Source organism: Chiloscyllium punctatum, chromosome 31 (genome assembly GCF_047496795.1).
Source record: "Chiloscyllium punctatum isolate Juve2018m chromosome 31, sChiPun1.3, whole genome shotgun sequence".
In the NCBI taxonomy this organism is placed as follows: domain Eukaryota; kingdom Metazoa; phylum Chordata; class Chondrichthyes; order Orectolobiformes; family Hemiscylliidae; genus Chiloscyllium; species Chiloscyllium punctatum.
In genome coordinates, this window is record NC_092769.1 from 30,649,121 (window position 1) to 30,676,687 (window position 27,567).

A 27,567-nucleotide genomic window follows, 5' to 3' on the forward strand; every position below is an offset into this window, starting at 1 on the left:
CGACAATGGGTGGGATGACCCACCGCCCTATAAGGTCCAGAAGGCCGTGTCTGTGGCACCACTGGGCATCAAAGGTCAACTTGGACAGACAGTAGGGAGCAACAAAGGGAACTGACAGAAACCAAACATGAACCGTTCACCTGCTGAATAACAGATGTTGGTGTGTTAACACCCAGCCTGATAGAGAAATGGTAATAACGGGCCTTATTGGGACAATATGGATGAATTAGTTGAGGTACAGTCTCACCGATGATGGTGTTAGGCCAAAATCCTTGATGCCAAGATGCCCGGACGTGTACAGCAGAACCTGTCTCTGCAATGAGTGGGTGAGGGTTTGAGCCCCCCCCAGTGCACAGCCGATGAGTGCCTCCAGGCATTCACAGATATTACAGGGATACACTGGGGAGGGGACAGACTGAATGGGCTAAAATAACCTTGGTGTCTCAGGGAACCAAGGGTATTATCGAGGCTCATACAGAGAGGAAGCCTGAGGTGTGTAAGGACCACGGGGGATTACCAAACCCCAACCTGTGATGATGAAATAGGTTTGATGTATTTAACAGATGACATGGGACCCTATTTAACTGTAATTATAAACGTGGGACTGCCAGTGGGAGATCATTCTGATCACATTCTGAATTGGGCCATGAGAGCTGAGACAAACTCAGAAACACAGGGAGGGTAGTACAGTACAGGGAGGGTACTGCAGTACAGGGAGGGTAACCAGACCCACAATGTTACAAGGGAAGCAGGAAAGGGCACATAGACAAGGAACGTAGGCAGAGAGAGGGAGATAGATGTTCACATTGTGTGTGTGCCTGTGTTCACGTAGGCACATGAATATTCATTGACGCTGTGTTTGGGAACCAGCAGAACAAATATTAATAAAAGGAGCATCTATATCAGTTACCGAAACGGATTTGCCCCTCACCCCTCAATTACTAAAATGAGAGCAGTTGGAGAAGGAATCAAGGAAGCTGGATGAAATAAATCTGTCCCAATGCAGATCATCGATATGGCAAAATATATTCAGATATGGGAGTGTGAAACTGAGGAAGGGACCATTCTGGAAGTTGCCATTTTAGAACAGTTCAGAGCAACTATTGATGTAGAGGCACAAACTCTAATATGGGTACAATCTGGCCAGGCCCAGGACAGGAAGCAAAGGAGAGGCGACATCTCCAGAGTAGTTACCTTGCAGGGAGACTGGAACAGTCTCAGAATCTGGGGAGTTATAGCTAGGCGGGTAACTCAAACAGGAATGTGGGTTATTATCTGTAGATCCTGTAAAGATCGAGGGCCCTCTCACTCCCCACCCAAACTGGATCCCATTAAAGCTGGGGCTGAGAAGGCAATAATTGTGACAGTAACAGATTGAGAGAAGCAGGGAATAGTCAGACCAACAGTATCCCAGACTAACTCACAGAAGCCGGACAGCTCATCCCACCTCACTATTGATTAGACCTCCCTCAGTAAATCTGCCACTAAAGAGTATCCTACAGTAGTGAACCACACCACTTTATTTAATGGATTAAAATTGCAACAGGATACAGTCTCAGCCCTTGATATTGTGAATGGGTTACTGTGGACCTAGAACGGTCAGAATAAGCTAGTATTTACTGTCTGAGGAAAGCAGTAGACCTGGATCCAGTTACCTCAGGGACCTCATAATATTCCAGTATATCCCACCGATATATGGCTGATGGAGTGCATCGATTTAATCTTACCAACACCTCATTGCCTCAGTTGGTGAAGAAAGAACATATCCGGATATTACATAGAGTATTGGGTCAGGTCAGGCAGGCCGGGCTTAAAATTAACCCACAGAGCGTGGGAAGGTAGGGAGAGATGTACCTGGGACATCACATCAGGAAGATCAAATCAGGAACGGAGGGGGACAATCCCAGTGAAACGAAAGACCATGATTTCAAAACTATCCACCCGCACACTGTGAAGGGGATAAGGCAAACTTTAGGATTGTTTAATTATTGGAGGACTTTTTTGGAGAACTACCCAGAAATGGCAGAACCATCACGAGCCCTGACAGAAGCGCGGACATTAGCCAGGTGTCAGGCAGTCAGCATATACACAGAGAGACAGCATGCCTTTGGTATAGTTCATGACCAAGTGATAGCCTGGGCTCGGTGAGGGTAAATCACCCTGTCTGTGGGCACGTAGAGCATGAAGGACAGGTCAGAGAGTTAGTGGAAGCAGCTAACTTTCCCAGTGAAGCAGCAATAATGAGAATTAGAGCTCACAAGGTAGTCAAAACCCCACACCAATGGGGCAGTAAGTTTGTGGATAAGGCAGGTGAATAGACAATAGACAATAGGTGCAGGAGTAGGCCCTTCTGCCCTTCGAGACAGCACCACCATTCATTATGATGATGGCTGATCATCCTCAATTAGTATCCTGCTCCTGCCTTATCCCCATAACCCTTGATTCCACTATCCTTAATCACTCTATCCAATTCTTTCTTGAAAGTACCCAGAGACTTGGCCTCCACAGCCTTCTGGGGCAGAGCATTCCATATACCCACCATCTCTGGGTGAAGAAGTTTCTCCACAACTCTGTTCTAAGTGGCCTACCCCTTATTTTTAAAATTTGTCCTCTGGTTCAGGACTCACCCATCAGCAGAAACTTGCTTCCTGCCTCCAGAGTGTCCAATCCTTTAATAATCTTATATGTGAAATACTGACTGAAATAGTGCAGACATTTGAGGAGATGGCAATGGCCGTAGCTACAGAAGTGAGAGAGGAAGGTTTAAAGATATTCCCAGAAACAGTCCCACAACAGCAGAAACAGGAATGGGAAAAGGGTGGGGCAGTAATAGGACACGTCAGAGTCTGGATGATCCAGCAGTGCCACTACACTGTATAAGACAAACATTATTAAAAACATATCATGGGCTGGCCCATATTGGGGAGGATAAAATGCAATATCAGATGATCCACTACAATCCTTGCCTGGAACAGGGAGAAATACAGCAAGGTTTTGTCGAAGGTGTGTAGTCTGTTCACAGTGTGAGCCAGGGAAAGCAATAAAATGGAGGCAGCAGCAGGGACCCAGGGGCCCATGGGAACAATTACAGATGGATTTTACACACACACCCAATCCCAGGGAAGGAAGTCCTGCTGGGTTTTAGTAAATAGGTTTACTCAATGGGTGGAAGCATTCCCCTGCAGATTCTGACCAAGGGACAAATCTTACAGGGAACATAGCTCTTTAGCTATGTGCCCTGTTTGGTACTGAACAGAAATCCCATCCCCCATACCACCCCCAGAGCTCTGGGACAGTAGAAGGAATGACGCAGACACTGAAAGCTAGTCTGACTAAGGCTCTCTCAGAGACAGGACAGTGATGGGTTAGAGTACTATTTAGCAGCCTAATAAAACTGAGGACAACCCCAGCAAAGGGGACGGGACAGTCCCCCTTTGAATTAGTGACTGGATGGACTATGCAGATACCACAGGGTATGGTAGTGGGAGGACCGGAGATGTGTGGTAGTGGGAGGGCTGGAGATGTGCAATGACAAGGATAGGGTTAAACCATTTGTAAAAGAACTGGCAAAGCAGCCGCATGAGCTGAGAGAATCAGAGACTGGGAAAGGAAACATGGAAATATCCGAGCTGACATTCCAAACTCTGGAGTTCAGGTCAGGGGGATCGTATGAAGTAAACACATCAAAATGCTGGACTTATCTGGGGGAGCCAGAGAGGGACCTTTCCCATCCTGTATTAGTAAGGAGCTCTGAATAAACATTGGTCGTGGTGCTCAGCACAGAACTCAAGGCTCCTCTTTGATATTTCTTCCAGTAACAGTTGTGTAGGGGTATGTTGCTGGCTGGAGGTCTGTGACCAGTGCCTCTGTTCCACAAGGGTCAGAGCTGGGACATCTGTTGCTTGTAATATATATAAATGAAAAGTTTGAAAATGTAAACGTTTTAATTAGCAAGTTTGTAGATGGCACAAACTGTTGAAGTTGTGAATCGTGAAGAATGATGTCAAAGGATACAGCAAGAAAGAGATGAGTCAGAAAGTTTTGTGGGGAAATTGCAGATATATTTTAATTCAGACAAGTGTGAGGTGATGCATTTTGGAAGACACAAAGCAAGAGGAATTTGTACAATAAACGGAAGGGTCCTGAGCAACACTGATATACAGAGGGATCTTCAGTTGCAAGCTGAAAGATCCCTGAAAGTGGTGAAGGAGGTGAATGGCAGGCTTGCCTTCTTTAGTCAGGGGAGTGATAATAAAACTATGATCAGGCCACCTTTCGGGGATTGTGTGCCGTTTTGATCACCACATTATAGGAAGAAGGTGAAGGCTTTTGGGAAGGTGGAAACAGGTTTACCAGGATGTTGCCTGGATTGGGAGAGGTTAGAAAATCTTGGATTGTTCTCTTTGGAAAGTCAATGTCTGTGGGGTGACCCAACTGGCACAGAGTTTGTAAACCATGGTTTACTACAGAAATTGTATCTCTTGTTAAAAAGAAGAAAGAGGCTTATGTGTTGATGAGGCAAAATGGTACAGATGAAGCAATAGAGAGTTACAGATCAGCTAGGAAGGATTTAAAGAGAGAGTTAAGAAAAGCAAAGGGAGGACACGAGCAGTTTTTAGCAAACAGAATTAAGGGTAACCCTGAAATTGACTGCGGTTAAAGTGGGCGGCACGGTGGCACAGTGGTTAGCACTGCTGCCTCGCAGCGCCGGAGACCCGGGTTCAATTCCCGCCTCAGGCGACTGACTGTGTGGAGTTTGCACGTTCTCCCCGTGTCTGCGTGGGTTTCCTCCGGGTGCTCCGGTTTCCTCCCACAGTCCAAAGATGTGCAGGTCAGGTGAATTGGCCATGCTAAATTGCCCATAGTGTTAGGTAAGGGGTAAATGTAGATGTAGGGGTATGGGTGGGTTACGCTTCGGCGGGGCGGTGTGGACTTGTTGGGCCGAAGGGCCTGTTTCCACACTGTAAGTAATCTAATCTAATACTGCCCACATTTCTGATCCCCTTATTCCAGGGTTGATGTGATCACACCAGAGAGGGTACAGAGGAGATTGATCAGAATGTTTCTACAATTGGAAAATATCTGCTCTGCGGAAAGATTGGATAGTCTGGGGATGATTTCTGAGGAGGATGAGCTGAGATTTAATTGAAGTGATAAAATGCTGAGGAATCCAGATCGAGTGGATAGGAAGGAGCTATTCATTAACTGAGAGGTCAGAAACTGGAGGATTTAGATTGAAACTAATTCCCAGAAAGAAGGGGAGAGGAGAATTCATTTCACTCAGAGATGGTGGGGAGCAGGAACTCATTGATGGACTGGCAGAGGCAGTAACCAGCATCACATTAGAATAAAAGGACATGGATGTAACTGAGATGCTGGAACATGCAGGGCTGTGGACTAAAGTCTGCAGAATGGGATCATTGTGATTGATTTAACATTTCTCCAGAATATTAAAGTCAAGTCCAATTTGAGAATTTATGAACATCATCCGACCTGAATTCCAAATGTCAGAATAAATTTATCAGAAAGTTCAGCACTTGGCCTATCCTGCATGTGTTGGCTGTAATAGAATGACCCAGGCTTTACAGCGTTATGTACTCACCAATGAGAGCAGCAATTTCAGACTGTGTACTCTGCCCTCTATGTTGTTATAATCTGTTTTTTCAATGTATTTCTTTCAGAGCTGCTCACCTTGTTTCCTGGTTTCTTTCCCAGCCCTAAATCCATTCCCCATGGCCTTGAGGGACTACCATTTCTGCAATTTAATTTCTCCTGCCTTCCCCCGTGTGACAGACTGTCTTTTTGTCCTTGTCTCACCCCCACCTTGCACACAACTTGTTACATTTCTGATGGTTCCCAGACCTCTGTGACTTCACTGCGCATCCTGGGTCAGGGGCACAAGTTGTGAATTCTCTTCCTCATGAGATAATTGGAAATCTGTCTGGCTGCAATTTCCCCCAGATTTTATTTTGTAAATAAAAGAGGATTTGCGTCAGAGTCAAGTATTTGTGAGCCTTCATCCACAATCCTGAGCACTTAGACATAATATGTGACCCTCCCACAGATGTGCAGGTTTGATGGATTGGCTGTGCTAACATGGCCTGTAGTGTGTAGGTAAGGTGGGTTGTGTTAGCCATGCTAAATGTGGGGTTATGGAGGTAGGGTGGGACAGCAGGTCATTGTAGACTCGATGGACCGAATAGTCTCTTTGTGCGCCTAAGGGATTCTGTAATTCTAACTAGTTGTGATTGTTGTCACATTTTCCTAAGTCCAGGTTCATTCATCTCAGGTACACATGCTACCTTTTGTGTTTCTGTGTGTGCCCGTAGTGTTAGGTAAGGGGTAAATGTAGGGGTATGGGTGGGTTGCGCTTCGGCGGGTCGTGTGGACTTGTCCACAGTCTCCATGATTGTGCAGATTCAGTGGATCAGCCATGGGAAATGCAGTGTTAAAAGGATGGAGTGCTCCAGGTGGGATGCTCTTTGGATGGTTGGTGGGGTTTGATGGGCCAATGCTCTCCTGCCACACTGTTGAGATTCTATTCTATGATTGTGGATAAAGGCTATTCTATGATTGAGGATAAAGCAGGGTGTTCTTGGAGAGGCGGTAATAACTGGAAAGCTGAATCCAAAAATCACCACCTTCACCAAAGGAGATTTTCGGAAAATGACAGATAGTCAGGTGGATTAGCATTCCAATCTTAGATAGTGAGGAAGCGTGTAGGAGATAATGATTTTGCAATTTTAAACTGAGGGGAGACAGTGATTTATGGTTTTAGATTGCGTCGTACATTCGCAGTGTGAATATCCATCCTGTACTTTATTACAAAGCCAAGGTCACTGACAATGAAAACCAAAACACCCAGGAAACATCGCCTCACCACGTAATCTGATAAAAGAATTCTGATAAGTCTGGTTGAATTTAGAACAAAGATGAAAAGTTGGAAGATTAAATCCAATCCCAAGATCCAGTGCTTAAACAAAAGGAGACGACAATAGGATGAGGCAGGAGTTGGCTAATGTAGACTGGAAACAAAGACTTTATGGTGGGAAAGTTGACGGACAGTGCGGGAATATCAAAGAAATTTTTTGAAGTGCTCAGCAAAAGTATATATCAGGGAAAAGGAAGGACTTTAGGAAAAAAGGAATAATCTGCCATGGGTGGCTCAGGAAATAAGGGAGTCTATCAAACTGAAATAGAATGCATACAGATTGGCAATGACCATGGAGATTAGAAAAACTTTAAAGATCAACAGAAAGCGAGATGGGATTGGGGGAGAAAAGTGATTAATAGCTATCCCCAGGGCTGGAATAACAGTTTATACTGCTAGAGGGGAACATGATGTTTGGGGAACATATGGCCTCTAATTGTTGAAGCACTTAACTGTTACCATAGAGATAATCCTAAGCAAGTTAAAAATCACAGCACACTCCAAAAGCTTGTATTTCCAAATAAACCTGTTGGACTATAACCTGGTGATGTGTGGTTTTTAAACTTTGTCCACCCCACCACCAGCTCCTCCACATCAGAATCCTGATAGACAGCCCCACTGAAACTGAAGTGCCTATCACATACTTGAGGGAGCCACAGGGGCGTGGGGGAGCGGTGTGTGGTTTAACCACAAAGTGCTGAACTGAACTAGACTTTCTAACTGCCGTTGCCATGGAGATAATACTGAGAGACAGTCTCTATTCAAAGTCCCAAACCACAAAGGTATAAGAGTGGGAGCTGTACATTGGACAGGTGGGGAGTTACTTGATGCTGCCTGAAGGTGTTTTGCTTGTACACTATCCAGGTAACTGCCATGTCTCATCAATAAAGTCTCAAAGAAGACCTCTCTGAGTTCTGTGCCTAGTTATTCCTATCCAGCAGGGTTCAGGAATATGAGCACACAGCAGTCAGTCTTCACAGTGGAGGATACGAAGAACATGCCAGTAATTGATAAGGAGACTGAGGAAGGTGAGGACCTAGATGATAACCATTATCGTGAAAGAGTTAGAACTGGATATGCTAATGTAGCTAAAGGTCGACAAGTCTCATTGCCCTGATGGGATACATCCCAGGATACCAACAGAGTTAGTGGGAGAAATAGCAAATGCACTTAGAGTCATAGAGTCTGACAGCAGAGACAGGCCCTTTGGCCCATGCTGACCAGAAAGTCCATCCACGCTAACTCCATTTCCCTGCACTTGGCCCATTTGCTTCTGACCCTTTCCTATCCATGTATTTGTCCATATGTCTTTTACCTGTTGTGAGTGTTCCTGCCTGAACCATTTCCACTGGCAGCTCATTCCATATACATACCACCCTCTGTGTAAAACAGTTGCCCCTCAGCTTCCCTTTTATTCTTTCTCCTCTAACCTTCAACTGATCCAACCAAGTCGTCCAATCCTTGAGTTCCTGGGAAAAAGACTGAGTGCATTCACCTTATCCATGCCTCTCATGGTCTTATACACTTCTAGAAAAGAATCCCCTCAGTTTCCTCTGCTCCAAACATAAAATCCTCCCTTGTCCAACCTCTCCCTATAACTCAGACCCCTGAGCCCTGGTAACATCCTTGTAAATTGTTCTGCACTTTTTACAGTTTAATAACTGAAACCTCCATTACATCCATCATATTTCCAGTGTTTCCCTGCGGGGCTGGAACCGACGGGACAATGCCAATGGATTACAATCCATGATCGAGAATGAACCCCTTTACAACAATCCCGTTTTCATAGTGTTCCCCATGGTGCAGGTATCCTTGTGTCTTTCTGGTTGCATGGTTAATTAAAGACTTGTCCTTTTACAAAGCAAAGTTGTGGCTTCATTGTTCCTGGGAAATGTGCCATGATTTTTCAGACTTTCAAAAACAAATGAACGCTCTCTCCACACTCACCACGCTGACATGGACTTGGCTGTGTCTCAGTACTTTTCCAGTCACATTGAGATTTGAAATATTTGCCCACGGACAGAATGCACACCTTTCCATCCAGATGAAAAGGCCAATGATATTCAGATCGGCACGGATCAAGTAACTATCAGATTTGACCATGAAGTTCAATTTGTATTTCTCATCCGCAAATCCACCCTTTCAGTACCATACAACAGAGCACACAAGTTACCACTGTTAATACAGGATGGAAATTCATAAGACAATTGTAGTATTAAACTGTAGTTTTCTTGTTTCCCCCAAAGCTTTAAACCTCAGTCTCACAATTTCTCTTTTCTGTGAACTGAAATCCAAACCAATCCCCCCACTCCTTTCCTCCACACCCAGTTCTCACACACTCTCTCTTCGAATCCAGTTTCCTAGCTCCTGATGAGAACCATCCTGCATACACAGCTTCCTGCACACTCTGGCCAAGACCCATCTTACTAAAATGAGCCAAATTAGAATTCTAATTGCAGGCCCATCCTTGTCCCTTTCCATAACAACCCTGAATCTTCACAAAAGAGTTCTAATAACTTTCTGCAAAACGCTGCACCACTGATAGTCTGATCACATATCAGGGTAGCAAGAGAAGGGCCATTCCTCTGGGTCCTGCTCCTAGAGGGATGAAGCTGCTAATGATAGATTAATCCCTCACACCCACAGCCTCCTTCCCAGGCACTGACCTATACTGTGCATAATCCCACAATTGCCAGCACTGCACCCATGCACTTGTCTCCCCTCCTACAGCACGAGCTCCCGAACATACAGGAGTCCAGGTGATTGACAGCAGCTGCTGCCCAATATATCAGAATCCCTACAGTATGGAAACAGGCCCTTCGGCCAAACAAGTCTATACCGACCCTGCAAACAGTAACTTACACAGACCTATGCCCCCTAACTAATTTAATCAATACTATGGGCAATTTCGAATGGCCAATTCACCTGCCCTGCACATCTTTAGATTGTGGGAGGATGCACAAACCCCACACAGACAGTCGCCCGTGGCCGGAATCGAACCCGGGTACCTGGTGCTGTGAGGCAGCAGTGCCAACCACTGAGCTGTCTCTATAGGGTGGAGGGGGCGGGGCTGGAGGACTGGGACAACGAGATTGTAAACAATGAATGAATGTGGTGAACACTGGGGGATGGACAGGTCAGTGAGGGACAGGAGCAGTGCAGCAGCAGGAGGGGATCCTGGACAAACTGAGCAATGGGAGAGTCTGACAGGAGAGAAACTACAGGAAGGGTCTGTTTGGAGGCTCAGGCAGGGACAGCTGGGAGACAGTATGGCCTGGTGGCTTGGGCAGGTTTACTAATCAGCCTCTTCAAAGATGCTGTTACTCAACTCTGAGCCTGATCCTCCTGATCCAGAGGTAAGGACACGTACACTATTTCCTGGTGGGCAAGGGATACAGGGACTGCCTTTCAAAAGGAACTCCCCTGTGTTGGTGACATGAACAAGACTCAATACAGACTCACTGAGAAAATGCTGGCGTCCTTGAACTTCATCCAGAATATTAACACCTATAACTGGGCAACGCAGACCCCAATGTACAGAGTTAAATCCTGGATACCAATAACAGCTTTGTGCATGGGAAATCATATCTCATGAATTTGACTCAGTTTTTTTGAAGAAGTAACAAAGAGGATTGCTGAGGTCAGAGCATGGACATGATCTACATGGACTTCAGTAACGTGTTTGACAAGGTTCCTCATGGGAGGCTGCTCAGCAAGGTTAGATCACATGGAGTACAGAACTGGCCCGAAGGTAGAAGGCAGAGGGAGCTTTTCAGGCTGGAGGCCTGTAAAGAGTGGAGTCTCACAAGGATCGGGGCTGGATCCACTACTTTTCGCCATTTATATCCATGATTTGGATGTGAACATAAGAGGTATTGTAAGTAAGTTTGCAGATGACACCAAAATGGGAGATGTAGTAGCAGGGAAAAAGATTACCTCAGAGTACAAGAGGATCTGGATCAGATGGGTGAATGGGCTGAGGAGTTCAGTTTAGAAAAATGCGAGCTGCTGCATTTTGGAAAAGCAAACTTTAGCAGGACTTATACAGTTAATAGTAAGTTCCTGGTGAGTGCTGCTAAACAAAGAGTCCTTGGAGTGCAGGTTCATAGTTCCTTGACAGTAGAGTAGCAAGTCGATAGGATAGTGAAGGCGGCAGTTGGTCTGCCTGTCTTTATCTGTCAGAGCATTGAGTATAGGGGTTAGGATGACATATTGTGACTGTAGAGGACATTGCAAAAGTTGCCGAATCAATATTCCATTTAATTCTGTTCTCCTTCCTATCAGGTGGATGTTCTTAAACTTTAAAGAGGTCAGAAAAGAATTATAGCATGTTGCCAGGGTTGGATAGGCTGTTTTCCCTGGAGCGTCAGAGGCTGAATGGTGACCTAAAGAGATTTTTAAAATCAGGCTGGGCATGGATAGGGTAAATAGACAAGATATTTGCCCTGCAGTGGGGGAGTACAGAACTAGGGGACTGGGAAGGAGGGTCGGCAGACAGAGGGTGGTTGGATCGAGAAGGGTGGGTCAGAAATGGGTGGGGAAAGAGAGGGGGGGGATAGAAAGGGGTGGCACAGAGACAGATGGGGACAGAAAGTGGGTTTAGAGAGGAGGGGAACAGACAGGGGGAAGGGGGGGGGGCAGAGACCAACAGAGGTAGGGGGAGAGACAGACAGACAGGGGGGAGAAAGAGAACAGACTGTTGGGGGGTGGGGAGACAGAGCGTGGGGAACAGACAGAGTGGGGGGAGGGGGAGAAACAGAGTGGAAAGATGGAGAGTCATTTTGTAGATCTAAAACTCAACCCAGTTCCTGTTTTCTCATCCTGACCTTAATTCCCTCCGAAGAGCTCAGAACAACTGCTTAGTTCTTGGAAAGTAGAGTTTCAGAGAGATCAGGTGCTGAACATGGCATTTGGGACACTAACATTGAATGGAATGCGCTGACCAATAAATGGACTCTGGTTCGATTCCACTGTCTGTGCGGTGTTTGCACATTCTCCCTGTGTGTCTGCGTGGGCTTCCTCTGGGTGCTCTTAATTTCCTCCCACAATCCAAAGACACGCAGGTTAGCTGGATGAGCTTTGGGTAATGGTAGGGTACAGAGTTAGGGTGGAATGCTGTTCCGATGGTTGGTATGGTCCCATGGGCCGAAAGGCCTGCTTCCACACTGTAGGGATTCTGTCACTGAGTATAGGGGTTAGGAGGGCACGTTGTGGCTGAGTAGGGCATTGGGGAGGCCAGTTTTAGAATATTACATTCAATTGTGGTCTCCCTGATTTCAGAAAGATGTTACCAGAATAGGACTCAACCTCTGAATGACAAGTTCCTGGGAAGTGTTGACAGACAAAAAGACCATGCAGTGTGGGTTGACAGTTCCTTGAAAGTGTGGTTGAAGGTAGACAGGTCAGTGAAGGTGGTGTGCGGTATGCTAGCTGGTATTGGGCAGTGCATTGAGTATAGGAGTTGGGAGATCATGGTTCGGTTGTACGGTTTATTGGCTCGGCCACTTTTGGAATCCCCAGACTGCTTTCAATTCCAGTCTCCCTGTTATAGGAAAGATGTTGGGAAACTTGCAAGAGTTCAGAATGGTTTTACGAGGGTGTTGCAAGTATTGGAACACGTGAACCATAGGGAGAGGCTGAATCGGCTGAGGCTATTTCCCTGCAGCACTGGACACTTTAGGTGGCTTTATTGAATTTTATAAAGTTATGAGGAGCAATGATAGGGTGACTAGCCATGGTTTCTTTTTTCCTCAGGGTAGGGGAGACCAAACAAATGTGAATCTTTTTTCCAAGGTGGAAATGACAAATTCTATAAGAGAGATGGCAAGTTTCAAGGATATGAAAACCGAAACAACTGAAGATGCTGTAAACCAGGAAGAGAAACAGAAGTTTCTGGAAAAGGTCAGCAGGTCTAGCAACATCTGTGAAAAGAAATTAGAGTTAACGTATCTGAGGAAGGGTGACCAGACCCGAAACTTTAACTGATTTTTCTTCACAGATGCTGCATGATCTTCTGCGCATTTCCAACAACATCTGTGCAAGTTTAAAGGGAGTTGTTTGGAGTATATACCTGAGAGGAACTTTATAAAGTGCGAGTCAGACCACATCTGGAGTAATGACAGAAGGTTTGGTCCCTTTATTTAAGGAAATACATCATTTCATCAGAGGCATTTCACAGAAGATTGACTGGGATGAACCCTGGTTTGCAGGGATTATTTTTTAAGAAAAGGCTGAAGACGTTGGGACTTTACTCACTGGATTTGGGAAGAATGAGAGGGGATCTCATTGTAACATGTAGGATTCTTAAGGAGTTTGACAGGGTAAATACTGAGAGGATGTTTCTCATCATGAGGGAGTCTGGAACCAGATTCTGGGTCAGTCACAGAATCACGGATTCTGTTTTGGATTCGTCAAGTTTAAGGCAACACCGACACAGGTCAGGGGTTTCATAAGCAATGGAGCTGGGGTGAGGTGGAGAGAAGCAACATTTTAAGAGATTGTAATTCCTGGTGTTTGTGATTGTGTAGATGTCTGATCAGAAGGTCACCTTGGGGTCAGATATGAGAGCAATATTGTCAAGAGTGTGGTTCTGCCTCAGACAGTTCCCAGGGAGAGTGAGGGGCTCAGCAGTAAGGGAAAGTGATTTGTAATAGCAACTGAAGGCAATGGGTTTAACCATTGCAATGTTCCGTTGCAGGAAATTGCAGCCAATCGCGTAGTGGGAGTGTGATGAGCAGTTTGATAACTGAGTAATGGAGAGGGATGATGGCGAGGGATAGCTGGGCATTGTCAGTGTACATGTGAAACCTAACACGGTGCTTTTGGACAATGTCACCTCCTGGCAGTATGTAGGTGAGAAACAGGAGGGACCGAGGAGAGATCCTTAAGGGACACCAAATACAAGGAATTCAGAAAGGAAAGGGAGAGTCAGGATGGAGTAGGTTTTTGCAACAACGGTGGGGTCAAATATTAGTTTGTAGCAGAATGGGAGAGAAGGACATAACCCGAAAAGACAGACAGATAGAACAAGGAACAATATCTGTGAACTGGGGAGGGGGAGTGATGAGGAGGAGGAGGAGCAGCCCGACTCCAAAAGCACTATTCCTACATTAGTGACATCACCCAACTCCACCCTAGTCTCAGCTCATTTACTGAAATACTCGTCCATCCCTGTGTTATCTCCAGACTTCATGATCCAAACACACTCCTGGCCAGCCTCCCACATTCAACTTCCATGTAATCTCAAGAGTATCTAAAACCCTACTGCCCAAGCGCTCACTTGTACCAAAACTTGTTGATTCATCAAAAGGCTCCTATTAACAAGCAACAATTTAAAATTCTCACCCTTGATGTAATTCCTGGCTGTGAACATCCCTGTCTCCCTGAACCACACAATCTGTGAGACCTCGACAACTCATTTTCTTTCAGACTCCCAACGATATGTTTAATCAATGCTTCACCTGTCTAGCTGTTTCTACCGTTGCCAAGGCAACACGGTATGGAATTCCCACCCTAACCCCCTCAGACCTGCTTTCCTCCTTTAAGGTATTCCTGAAAACCTGCTTATTTGGCAATTCTTTTGATCACCTGACCTAATATCTCCAGCTGTGGCCTTATGTCACAAGTTCTCAATCATATGTCTGTGGAATTATAAACATGATAAAAAAAAACAACTGTTGTTGATTTGCACACATTTTGTCAATTCTTCACTGTCGCTGAGTGAATAATCTATAACAGCTCTTACCCAAACACATTGTAGGAGCACCTTCACCACACGAACTGTAGCTGTACAAGGAAGTCAAACATCACCTTCTCCACAGGCAATCGGGCTTTAGCACTGATCACTGGTATCTGTGAAGGGAGAAACACATAGTTGATATTTCAGGGAGTGCAAAATGCATTATCGGGAGGGAAAATGGTGCAGAATTTGGGATTTTTAAATTTGTGTTTTACTACGTGCACCAAGTTCTGTAAAACCTCTCATCCCATACCATGAAAATTTCCTCCTCTTCCTGGTCAATATGTTTTTCCTTCCCCCTGCCCTGCACCTTCTACACATTTCCAATGCCTTGGTCACAACAACACTGTGCTGTCAGTGAAGTTTATCACGTGGTTGAGTATTGCCCCGCCCCTCATTCATTCTGATTGGTTGAAGGACCAACGAGCACCTCTAGCCACAGTTCCCCCACTCTTATTGGTCCTGCGCTGATATCAATAATCCGAAGCCCACTGTGGGCTGGAGCATGCTCAGTGCTTCCTGCTTTTACTGCTGTTCATCAGGTATGAGAGAGAGAGGGCTCATCCCTGTTTCTCCTGAGGTCAGACAATAACAACAACTACCTGCATTGTATGGAGCCTTTCACATTGACAAATCTCCTCAAATGCTTCACGAATGATGGAAACGTTGATTAAAGAGAACGATTTTTAGATACATCTTTAAGGCGGAGAGAGGGAGTTAGGGAGGATATTCCAAAGGTTCGTGTCCTCGGCAGCTTCAATCGTGGAGTGATATAGGTGGGGAACAGCTCACAATGGAGACAGCTAGTGGCTAACCATAAGTTGGATTAGTGGTGCTGTAAGAGCACAGCAGAACAGGCAGCATCCAACGAGCAGCGAACGTCGATTTCGCTGCTCGTTGGATGCTGCCTGAACTGCTGTGCTCTTCCAGCACCACTAATCCACTATTTGCTTTCCAGCATCTGCAGTCATTGTGTTTACTTCATTGATGCTAACCATAAGTTAACAACCTCATGTCGTAGCCCCCTACCCCACACACCAGTTCTCACAGTCTGCCATTACACACTACCTATAGTTAGCCACGAACAGTCTCCATTAACAGCTAATCATCCTCCCCCAGACAGATTGTTATCCACTCCTTTACCCAACCGTTCTTCTCACTCTATCCCCACCTATCGTTTACTCCTTTTATCCTCCCCCCACACTAACTTCTGCACTAAAACTGACTTGTTTTCTCAGTAATATCTGTCCTGAGGAAGGGACACTGGGTCTGAAACTTTATCTGATTTCTCATCACAGATGCTGCCAGACCTGCTGAGCTTTTCCAGAACCTCCTGGTTGTTGTTTCTGATTTACATCTTCTGCAGTTCTTTTGGTTTTAATTTACCGGGAGTTTGTAATTCAGGTCCCACAGCCTCTGTCCCAGTCTCTGCTGTCTCTCCCAACCCCAAACAGTGACACGGCATCTGCACAGCTCATGGACAGGCGCTGTCTTGCTGGCCACACCCCTCATTCACTCCCATTGGCTGCAGGACCACACAACCTCTCCTATTGGTCTGGAGCTGTCGTTAATTAAGCTGGCGCCGATTGAGAGTGGTTGGTTCCTCCCTGTCTCTGCCCTGGGATGAGCTCCATCATTCACAGTGAATGGGGCTGTATCACAGAGCACAGGGGCTGGGGGCTATTCAGCCCATTGGGGCTGTATTCTCTCCCTCTGGAGATGCTGCAAGTCGGTCCCAAGTCCCCTCCCATGTGCCCACGGCCCCCCAAATCTTACCTTAAAAAGTAAAATTCCAAGTCTGTTTCAGAATACCTGCTGAATCTGTGTCGTTCAGACTGTTCCAGATGCTCAGAACTTACTGAGGAAAATAGTATTCACATTTTCACCTTGTATTATTTGCCAATTACTTGAAAGTAGTTACTAAAAATTGTGACAGTGCTAACAATTCCTCTCTCTCTCTGCAAATTCAAGACCTTGGAACCAAATCTGCACCAGGTCGAAATCACTGCTTCACCTTCTCAGCTCCAAGGATATTTATGTTTGCTTCAGCTAGCTCGCCACAAAATAGAGGAATGCATCTTAATTTATTAGGATCAAAGAAACAGACCTTCGGTCCAATTCGTCCATGCCAACGAGGAATCCTAAACGAATGGATTCCCATTTACCAGCTATTGGCCTGTATCCATCAAAACCCTTCCTATTCATGGACCCAATTGGAAGCCTTTTAAATGTTGTAATTTTTCAGCCTTCACGACTTCATCTGGTAACCCCTCCCATACACACACCACACTCAGCTTGAAAACGTTGCCTTTTAGATCCCTTTTAAATGTTTCCCCTCTCAATTTAAACCCAGGTGCTCTAGTTTTGGACCCACCTAACCTGAGGAAATAGGACCCCGGCTGCTCACCTTATTCACACCCCTCGTGATTTTATATATCTCCATGAAGTCACCTCTCAGTCTTTGACTCTCCAGAGAAAATAGCCCCAGCCTATTCAGCCTCTCCCTGTCGTCCAAATCCTCCAATCTTGGCAACGTTTTTGTAAATCTTGTCCAAACCTTTTCAAGTTTCACAACATCCTTCCCAGAACAGGAAAATTCAAACTGAAAACAGAATTCCAGAAGTGGCTTAACCAATGTCCTGTCCAGCCACAATATGACATCCCAGCTTCTGTATTCAATGCATTGACCAATAACGGAGAGCATTAATGGAGTCCCATTTGCCAGCGGTTCACCCTTATCCCTCTAAATCATTCCTCTTCATGTACCCAATCAAATGCCTTTTAAATGCTGCTGTACTAGACTCCACCCCTTCCTCTGGCAGTTCACTCCATACTTGCAATGCCCTCAACATGAATAAGATGCCCCTTAGATCCCTTTTAAATCTTTTCCCTCTCACCTTAAGCCTGTACCCTCTAGTTCTGGACCCACCGAACTTGGGAAAAAGTCCCTGACTGCTCACCTTATCCATGCCCTTCATGATTTTATAAGATCACCGCTCAGACTCCAACTCTCCAGGGAAAATAGACAGCCTATTCAGCCTTGCCCAATAAGCTCAAACCGTCCAACCCTGGCAAAATCCTTGCAAATGTTTTCTGAACCCTATCAAGTTTCTCAACGTTATTCCGAGAACAGAGAGATTGGAACTGAAAACAGAATTCCAGAAGGGCCTCAATCAGTGCCCTGTCCAGCCACAATATGACGTTACAACAGCTGCATTCAATGCATTGACCAATAACGGGGAGCATACCAAATGCTGCATTCACTCCCTTACCTACCTGTGACTCTACGTTCAAGGAACTAGGAACCTGCACTCAAAGATCTCTTTGTTCAGCAATGTTCCCCAGGACTTTACCATTAAGTGTATAAGTCCTGCCCTGATTTGCCTTTCCAAAATCTAAATTGAACTCCGTCTGCCATTCCTTGCTCCAATGGCTCATCTGATCAAGATCCTGTTGTATTCTGAACTAACCTTCTTTATTCTACACATCCAATTTTGGTGTCTTCTGTAAACCTACTGACCATACCTCATATATTCACATTCAAGTCATTTATTTAAGGGCCCAATATCCATCCTTGCAGCACATTGCTGCTCACAGGCCTCCAGTCCGCAAAGCAACCCTCCATCATCATCCTCTGTCTCCTACCTTCCAGGCAGTTTTGTAATGGCTTGCTCTCCCTGCATTCCATGTTATCTAACCCTGCGAACCAGTCTGCTTTGTGGAACCTTGTTGAATGTTCATATAAACAACATTCACTACCTGGCTTAATCAATTTTCTTTGTCACTTCAAAACACTCACTCAAGTTAGTGAGACCCAATTGTGCATGTACAAAGCCACATTGACTCTCCCTGATCATTCCTTACCTTTCCAAACACATGGATATCCTGTCCCTCAGAATCCCTTCCAACAACTTGCCTGCCACTGACTTCAGGCTCACTGTTCTCTTGTTCCATGGCATCTCCTTACCACGTTTTTAAAAATAATGGCACCTCACCTGTCGCTATCAATGATACAAATACCTCAGGAGAGGCCCAACAATCACTTCCCTAGATTTCCAGAAAGTTCCAGGATACACCTGATCAGGTTCCAGGGCTTTATCCACCTTGATGCGATTTAAGACATCCAGTACCACCACCTCTGTAACATGGACACTTTTCAAGTTACCAGTGTTTATTTCTCCAAACTCTCGAGCTTCATATACTTCACCAATAAAAATGACGTGAAATATTTGCATATCTTTTGCACCCCCTGTGGTTCCATAGACAGCCTTGTTCAAAACCATACCCTGAGCCCATCTGCCTGACCTGTCAGGTCTCTTGCACTGAAATAAATGCAGTGTAACTGGTCCATCGCACCTCATTCTGTGACTTGCTCTTGCCTGCCTTGACAGTCTGACCTGTGAACAGTACCAGCCTCAGACTCACCTCTTTTCTCACTATCCCTTTAGGATTACCCCGACTCCCTCACTGGTTTAATGCCTCCCGAGTGGCACTAGCAAATCTCCCTGCTCGTCAGGACCCCATGCTTTCACCTTCCTACGCCATTGGTACCAATGTACAATGACCTCCCACTGGTTATTTTCCCTTTTGAGAATATTCTGCTCCCTCAGAGACATCCTTGACACTGGCACCAGGGCGGCACCACCCCATTCTGATGTCTCACTGTCAGCTGCAGAAACGGCAGACTGTGCCCCTGACTAGAGAGTCCCCTCTCACCATCGATCGTGTGGAACTGGATATACTTCACATTATGTTAGAAGCCAGTCTCAGTACCAGTAACTTGGCTGTCAGTGCTACATTCCCCTGAAAGTGTATTACCACCTACATTTTCCAAAACCGTATACTTGTCTGAGATGGGGATAGCCACAGGAGACTCCTGCAGTACCAACCTACCCCTCCTAGCTTTCCTGGAGGTAACCCATCTACCTGACTGTATCTGCAGTATCCTGCATTCCTGAGACTGCCACCTATCACACCGCCCACCCCACCCCCGGCTCCTGTCAATTCTTCACTGCCTTTAATCACTCCTCCACCAATCCATACGTTCCAATAGGATTTGCAATCACACTTCCTGCAGACAATTATCAGGATCATTGAAACTCTCCCTAATCTCCCTCATCTGACAGGAACAGCACGCCACTCTACAACAGGCCATCTCTCCGCCTTAACAATCGACAGACCAAGACAAAGGCACAGTCTTACTGCTCGAAAAATACTGCCCGATAATAACTTAATGCTTACGTTTTATATCTTAAACATTTAATCAAGAGACCCTAAGACATTAAAAAGAAATAGTCACCTGACTCACGATTGTAGATTTAATAAAATAAAACCGACTAAGATTGATATTTGAAGAGACTGAAACTCACTGAGCTGATCCCCGGCTCTGAGTACTTCCAAGGGTGAGGTCTCTCTGAGGGCAGCTGTGAAATGTCACTGTTTCTCTTCTCTGCCCACTCCATTTCCAGAGAGGTTTTTAACTTCACAACAAGTCAGCTCAGAGAGGTCACTGCTTGGTTTTATTCACTGGGGGTTGCCCTTGCTGCCCAGACCAGTATTTATTGGCCACCTTTACTTGTCTTGGAGAAAGTGGTGGTTAACCGCCTCCCTGAAATGCTGCAGTCCATGTACACCACAGTGATGTTTGGACAACAATCCCCCTCTGGCCCCACAACCCTCCCTGTCTCTGTAATCCCCCTCCAGCCTCACCACCCTCCCTGTCTCTGTAATCTCCCTCCGGCTTCAGAAATTACATGGCCGTGGCTTAAGGTTTTTATTTGGATTCATTTTTGTTTAATAACCCACCCCCCCCCCCGAAAAATAAGTGAAATATTTCGCCCTCAAACAAATTTCTGTTGATTGACCTTTTGGAGAGGCTGACACATGGACGTTGCAGTATTTTATCTCACATTGTACACGTAGAATGATGGAACTTTATTTTAAACATTGCTAAAAAGGGAGGCAATGGCTTAATGGTATTCCTGCCAGATGAGTGATATGTACAGTGTTCCGAGGATTAGGGATAGAATCCCAACATGGCTGATGGCAGCATCGGAATTCAATACAATCTAGAATGAAAAGGCGAATGATGACCATGAAACTATTGTTGATTGTTAGTAACCCATCTGGTTTACTAATGTCCTGTAGGGAAGGAAACGGTCATTCTCACCTGGTCTGGCCTACATGTGACTCCAGACCCACAGCAATGTGGTTAACTCTCAACTGCCCTCAGGAAAAAAATACTTTAAAAACTGTTAAAAAAATACTCCGCAGGTATCACTTAAAAACTGGCTGTTCCCATTGGGACTGTGAATTTCTGAAAGGCCTGAACTAAAACTGAGTTTCAGCTTCACCTTCTCCCTGTCTCACCCCACTCTGTTTACACCCAACTCCAAAACACTCTCATTGAGCCAAGCAGCCCTCACAGTGCAGCCCTGTCATTTTCATTGTCTGCTCACACCTACACTGCCCTCAGCCTCCTGTACTGTTCCAATGCATCTCAATGGGAGCTCAGGGACAGCACCTCATCTTTCAATTCAGCCCTTTGTAACCCCAGAGTCAACATGGACCTCAGCAGTTTCGGAATGAACAGACAGTTGTCAGAAGCTGGAACATTCCACCTGAAAAGGTAATGGAATTTTAGTCCAAAAGGATTTTTAATGGGAAGTTTACAGGTAATTAAAAATATGAAGTTTACAGGTTAACATCATGAAGTGGGTGATTGGGTCTAAATCTGAGTGTTCTTACAAAGAGACGAGGTGTAATTTGGATAAATCTGAGCTCCCTCTCAGGCTTATATCTCCTTCCTCAGTTGTAGGGCCCAGAACACAGCAGATACCCAAAGGGTGACCCAATCATGAATTTGTACATCTTTCTGCTTAACAAAAATATTGGAGATATCTTCCCACAAACAGAGCAGAGAAACCTTTCTCCTTCCACAGTTAAATGCCAATAACATTCAGATCCTGCTGACCCCATTGACTGTAAAAACTTGCTTTTGAGATCCCAGCCCCAATTATTCTCATTTAATATCCTATGAAATGAATTCACAAAACAAAACTCAGTCAGTACAGGAAGAATATAAAGACACACTTTTTTCTTGGTATGTGCTTGATGTGTAAATGCCTCTTTTCAAGTTGCACGCCCCCCCCCCACCACCCGAGGAAGGTGACATGCACATGCGCCTCACTATACCTTACCACCAATAAAAATGGCGGCCATATCCCAGGACCTTTCACAGCCTGAGGGCCGCAGCCACTTTCCCATCTGCTGCAAACGGGGGATTAAGAGTTTCTAGTTCAGACTTTCAAACCGCACAGAGTGTAATTAAAACTTTCCAGTCGAAAGTGACTCATTATCTCCGTCTCCAAGGCCACTCTCCCCTTCCCTGTTTGTGTCTCCCACATTCACCGACGGCCGAGTTACGTGGCACTGCATCAGCAGAGTTACTGGTGACGTGTCATCCCACTGGCCACGCCCCTTATTCACTCCCATTGTTTGGATGACCAACTAGTTGCACTTGGTCCACCAGTCCCACCACCTTTTCCTATTGGTCCGAAGCTGCCATCAATCAGCTGGACCCCATTGTGAGGTCAGTGGTGGGATCCTCCCCCTGTCTGAATCAAACCTGGAAGGTGTATGGATGGTGTCAATCAGGAACAACAAGCAGAAGGTGCTGGGAAAGCTCAGCAGGTCTGGCAGCATCTGGGAACAAAAATCTGTCCAGTGGCCCTTCCTCAGAACCGATGGAGCTGGGAAAATTAGAATTCTGACGCTGTGGAAACAGGCCATTTGGCCCAAAAGGTCCACAGCATCCCTCCGAAGGGTATCCCACCCAGACCCATTCACCTACCCTATTACTGTATATTTCTCCTGACTAATGCAACTAACCTACACATCCCTGAGCATTATGGGAAATTTAGCTTGGCCAATTCAACTAACCTGCAGATCATAGGGGTTAAAGAGTAAATAATAGGCAGGGACATAACCCAAAGAGAGACTCGAACATTTGGAAAGACAAAGGAGTGGATTACCATCTGGCTTGGGGGGGGGGGGGTGCATAGCTGTTAATGGAGGGGACAGGAACCTGTGTCTGGCAGCATCTCAGTGGAGGTGGCGGAAATGGCGACTGATGATCTACGTTCTGCTGCAAAAACAGACCCCGAGCTTCCAGCTGCCTGCCACTTTAACACATGAGCCTGTTCCCTGGCCAACATCTCTGTCTCATGCTTACTGCAGTGTTCCAGTGAGGCCAGAACATACCAAATGGCCCCATATTTCAAGGAGTGCAATTTCCCCTCCCATGTGGTCAATACCATCCACTATATCTCCTCCACTTCCTGCACCTCTGCCTTTGAAACCCACACCTCCAATTGCAACAAGGATAGAACACCCCCCCCCCCACCCCAAGTCCTTACCTTCCACCCAGATACAACACATCATCCTCTGCCATTTCCACCAGCAACAATCAGACCGCACCACCAGATTCTTAAGGGGTTTGACAGAATAAATACTGATGTGTCTGAGGGTAAATACTGAAAGGGGAGTCTGAAACCAGATTCTGAGCCAGTCACAGAATCAAGGGTTCTGCTTTGGATTCGTCAAGTTTAAAGGTAACACAGACATGGGTAAGGGTTTTTAGTAGCAATGGAGCTAGGGTGAAGAGGAGATAAGCAACGGTTTAGAGATTGGAATTCCTGGTGTTTGGGATTGTGTAGATGTCTAATAAGAAGGTCAGCTTCGCGTCAGATATAACAGCAACATTGTGAAGAGTCTAGTTCTGCTGCATAATTCCCAGTGAGAGGGAGAGGTTCAGCAGTTAGGAAAAGGAATTTGTAAGGCAATGGGTTTAACTGTGACAATGTTTCATTGGAGGAAATTGCACCTAATCAAGTAGTGGGAATGTGGTAAGTAATTTGATAACTGAGTAACAGTGGAGTAATGGAGAGGGATGATGGGGAGGGAGAGTTGGGCAACATCAGTGTACATGTTAAACCCAACATGGTGCTTTTGCACAATATCACCTCCTGACAGTATGTAGGCAAGATACAGGAGGGGTCAAGGATAGATCCATGAGGGACACCAAATGCATGGAATTCAGAAAGGAAAGGGAGTGTGGAGATGGAGCAGGATTTTCCAACAAACGTGAGGTCAAATATCAGTTTTTCACAGAATGGGAGAGAAGGACCATAACCAGAAAAGACAGAACAAGGAACAATGTCTGTGAATAGGTGAAGGGGACTGATGAGGTGGAGGAGAAAAGAGAGTTGGAAAGTCTATGGTTTAGTGAGATTAGGGTAAAGGGTCAAGAGGAGCTCTGATAAGGCTTGACAGGAGATGAGATTGGAGAAAAATGTAGGTTTGGACAAAAACCAGGAACACCACGTGAGGGGGGAGGGGGGGGGCGGAAGCAGCAGATCGGATTATCTCAGTCTTAGTGACAGAGAACCTCCATGTGCTCCAAACTCTTGCTGTTGGAGAGAAGGATGGAGGAGACAGGATGATGGACAGTGTTTCACAAAGAAACCAAACCTGGGTAAGTGATATTTAAAGTGAGTGAACAAACCTAATGTATTTAAATTTTATCCAAAATATTAAAACAAACGACTGAAGTCCTGGTTCGAATCCCATCTTGGCAGATGGTGGAATCTGAATTCAAGAAAAGATAACTGGAATTAGGAATCTCCTGATCTCCATGGAAACATTGTCAATGGCAGAAAAAACCCTCCCAACCTGACAGTGGCCCAGCCAGCTACTCACTGTATTAATCACTGCAAAGTCTTAACAAAGGAATGAAACTGGATGGACCACTCGTCATCTAAGAAGGCACTAGAAAATACAACCACAGAATCAGCCCTCTCAATGGTGCAATGTCCTCCAGACTAACATCTGGAGTTTGGTGCCAAATTGTGCCGAGCTGTCTCACAGACCAATCAAGGAACAGCCTGACAGAGTCATACTCATGAAATCAACCCTTACAGACAATGACCAGACACCACCATCACCATCCCAAGAGATTGAGATTGTAGTGATGGAAAAACACAACAGGTCAGGCAACATCCGAGGAGAAGGAGAATCGATGTTTCGAGCCTAAGCCAGTTATCAGCCTGACCTGCTGTGCTTTTCCAGCACCAGACTCTTGACTCTGACCTCCAGCATCTGCAGTCTTCACTTTCTCCTGAAATCTCTGGATATGTCCTGCTCCACCAGCAGGACAGACCAGGCAGAGGTCATGGCACAAGACAGGGAGGATTTGCCCTTGGAGTACTCAGCATGGACTCCGGACACCAGGAAGTCTCATGGCTCCTGCTGATTACCACGTACTGTCCTTCCTTGGCTGATGGATCAGTTCTTCTTCATGTTGAACAACATTTGAAGGAAGCACTGAGGAAGTAAAATGGTGTCAAACGTACTCTGGGTACAGGATTTCAATGTCCACTATCGAGACGAGCTCTGCAACAGAATTACTGACTGAGGTGGTCAGGTCCTAAAGGGTATAGCTGCTCAACTGAGTCTACAGCGGGTGGTGAGGGAACCAACAAGAGGGAAAAACAAGAGTGATCTCATTGTTATGAATTGACCAGCTGCAGATCCATCTGTCCATGACAGTATCAGTACGAGCGACCATCACACATTCCTTTTGGAAACACAAGTCTTAGCTTAAGGTTGAGAAAAACCTCCATCGCGTTGAGTGGCACTATCACCGTTCTAAATGGGACAGACTCTGAAGAGATGTAGGATCTCAAACTCGGTATCTCTGAGGCACTGTGGGACATCAACAGCAGCAGAACTGTACTCCAGCACAATCTGTAATCTCATGGGTTTGCAAATCCCGCTCTCACCCATCACAATGGACAGGAAAGGAGGGCATGCCATGAGCAGCACCAGGCAGACTTAAAAATGAAGTGCCAACCTGGTGAATCTACCAAACAGGACCATCTGCATTTCAAACAGCATCAGCAGCAAGCAACAGAGCTAAGTGATCCTACATCCAGTGGAACCGATCGGAGCTCTGCAGTTCTGCCACACCCAGTTGTGAACGGTGATGGACAATTAAACAACTCACTGAAGGAAGCATCACAGATATCCCCACCCTGACTGATGGAGGGGCCTCACACACCCATGCACCAGATAAGACAACAGCATTTGCAGCAATCTGCATCCAGAAGTGCAAAGTGGGATGATCCATCTCAGCCTTCTCCAGTGGTTTCTAACATCACAGATGTGAGTTTAAGCCAGTTCGGTTGAGTTTGAATAACATCAAGAAATGGTTAAGTCGTGCAAAGGCTATGGGCCCTGCAAATATTCTGGCAATAACACTGATGGTTTGTGCTCCTGAACTTGCCACCCACCAAGCCAAGTACCGCTCCAGCACTGGCATCGACCAACAATGTGGAACATTGCCCAGGGATGTTCAACACAAAAACACAGGGCAATACAACCCAGCCAATTTCCATCTATCAGTCCACACTCGATCAGCAGTAAAGTGATGGAAAATGTTATCAATAGGGCTATCAAGCAGCAGCTGCTCAGCAACAGCCAGCTGAGTGACACTCATTTTAGGCTCCACCAGGACCACTCAGCTCCTGATTGTGTTACCGCCCTGATTCACAACCTGACAACCAGCTGAACCCCAGAGGCGAGGTGAGGGTGACAGCCCAGTCCCACTCTAAGGCCACTAAGCTGATTCCACCCTTGTCTCAGCTCATATACTCTCATCCATCTTGTCATATCTCCAGACTTCATTATCCAAACACACTCCTGGCCAGCTTCCCACATTCAACCTCCCTGTAATCTCAAGAAAAACTAAATCTCTATTGCCCAAGTACTCCCTTGTACCAGAACTTGTTGATCCATCAAAAGGCTGCTATTCATAATCAAGAACATAGAGCTACAGCGATGTATAGCTTGGAAACAGACCCTTCAATCCAACCCGTCCATGCCGACCAGATATTCCAACCCAATCTAGTCTCACCTGCCAGCATCCGGCCCACATCCCTCAATTTAAAATTCTCACCCTTGATTTAATTCCTGGTTGTGATCATCCCTAGCTCACTGCGTCACACACCCTTTGAGACCTCGACAACCCATTCTGTTCGAGACTCCCAATGATCTGTTAATTCATTACTTCACCAGTGTGGCTGCTTTCACAGTTGCCAAAGCAACACGTTCTGAAATTCACAGCCAAAACCTCTCAGGTGTGCTTTCCTCCTTTAAGACATTTCTCAAAACCTGCTTATTTGGCAATGGTTTTGGTCACCTGACCTAATATCACCATCTCTGGCCTTATGTTTAAAATTCTAAATAATATTTTTGTGGAATTATAAGCATGACAATAAAAATATGAACTGTTGTTGATTTGGACATTACCTTCAGATCTTTACTGTTGCTGAATGAATACTCTGTAATGTCTCTTACCCAACCACATTGTGGGAGCACCTTCACCACACAAACTGCAGCTGTACAAGAAAGTCAAACATCACCCTCTCCCAGGCAACAGGGATTTGGCATTTATCACTAGTATCTGTGGAAGGAGAAACACAGTTGATGTTTCAAGGAGTGCAAAATGGATTACAGGGAATGAAAACGGTGCAGAATGAGATAGTCAGAAATGGAAGGAAGATACACTTGCTTATTGGAAAAAGGAATTCTCGACCATTAAAGATTTTCCGGAAAATATTGATAAGCAGCACATGGTCAGGGGCTGGGCGGCAGTGAAAAATTATCTTACAAAAATGTCTGTAACAATAATAGTAAAAAACCAAACAGACCAAAAATACACCCATTGTTCAAGATTGAGGAAGCTAGATATTGACAAAGTGGTCATGAGGGAACCCAGAGATGAAGCAGAGCAGTATAAGCTGTTATGATCCCACAGTCATAGAGACGTATTGCACCG

General features: G+C 45.6%; 1 long non-coding RNA gene across 5 annotated transcripts in view; it reads right to left on the reverse strand.

Moving 5' to 3' along the window:
* Nucleotides 1–27,362, reverse strand: part of LOC140456929 (uncharacterized) — a 38,770-nt gene extending 11,408 nt beyond the window's left edge. The window contains exons 1-3 of one of the 5 annotated variants that reach the window (XR_011953225.1): nt 27,039–27,362; nt 24,235–24,317; nt 14,676–14,782 (exon numbers count right to left, since the gene is read on the reverse strand). This is a non-coding gene — a long non-coding RNA (uncharacterized lncRNA). Of the gene's footprint in view, nt 1–14,675; nt 14,783–14,922; nt 15,498–24,234; nt 24,318–27,038 lie in introns of those variants that run through there. The other 4 variants (XR_011953223.1, XR_011953226.1, XR_011953227.1 and 1 more) reach the window with 4 other exon arrangements.
* Between the last annotated feature and the right edge of the window lie 205 nt (nt 27,363–27,567).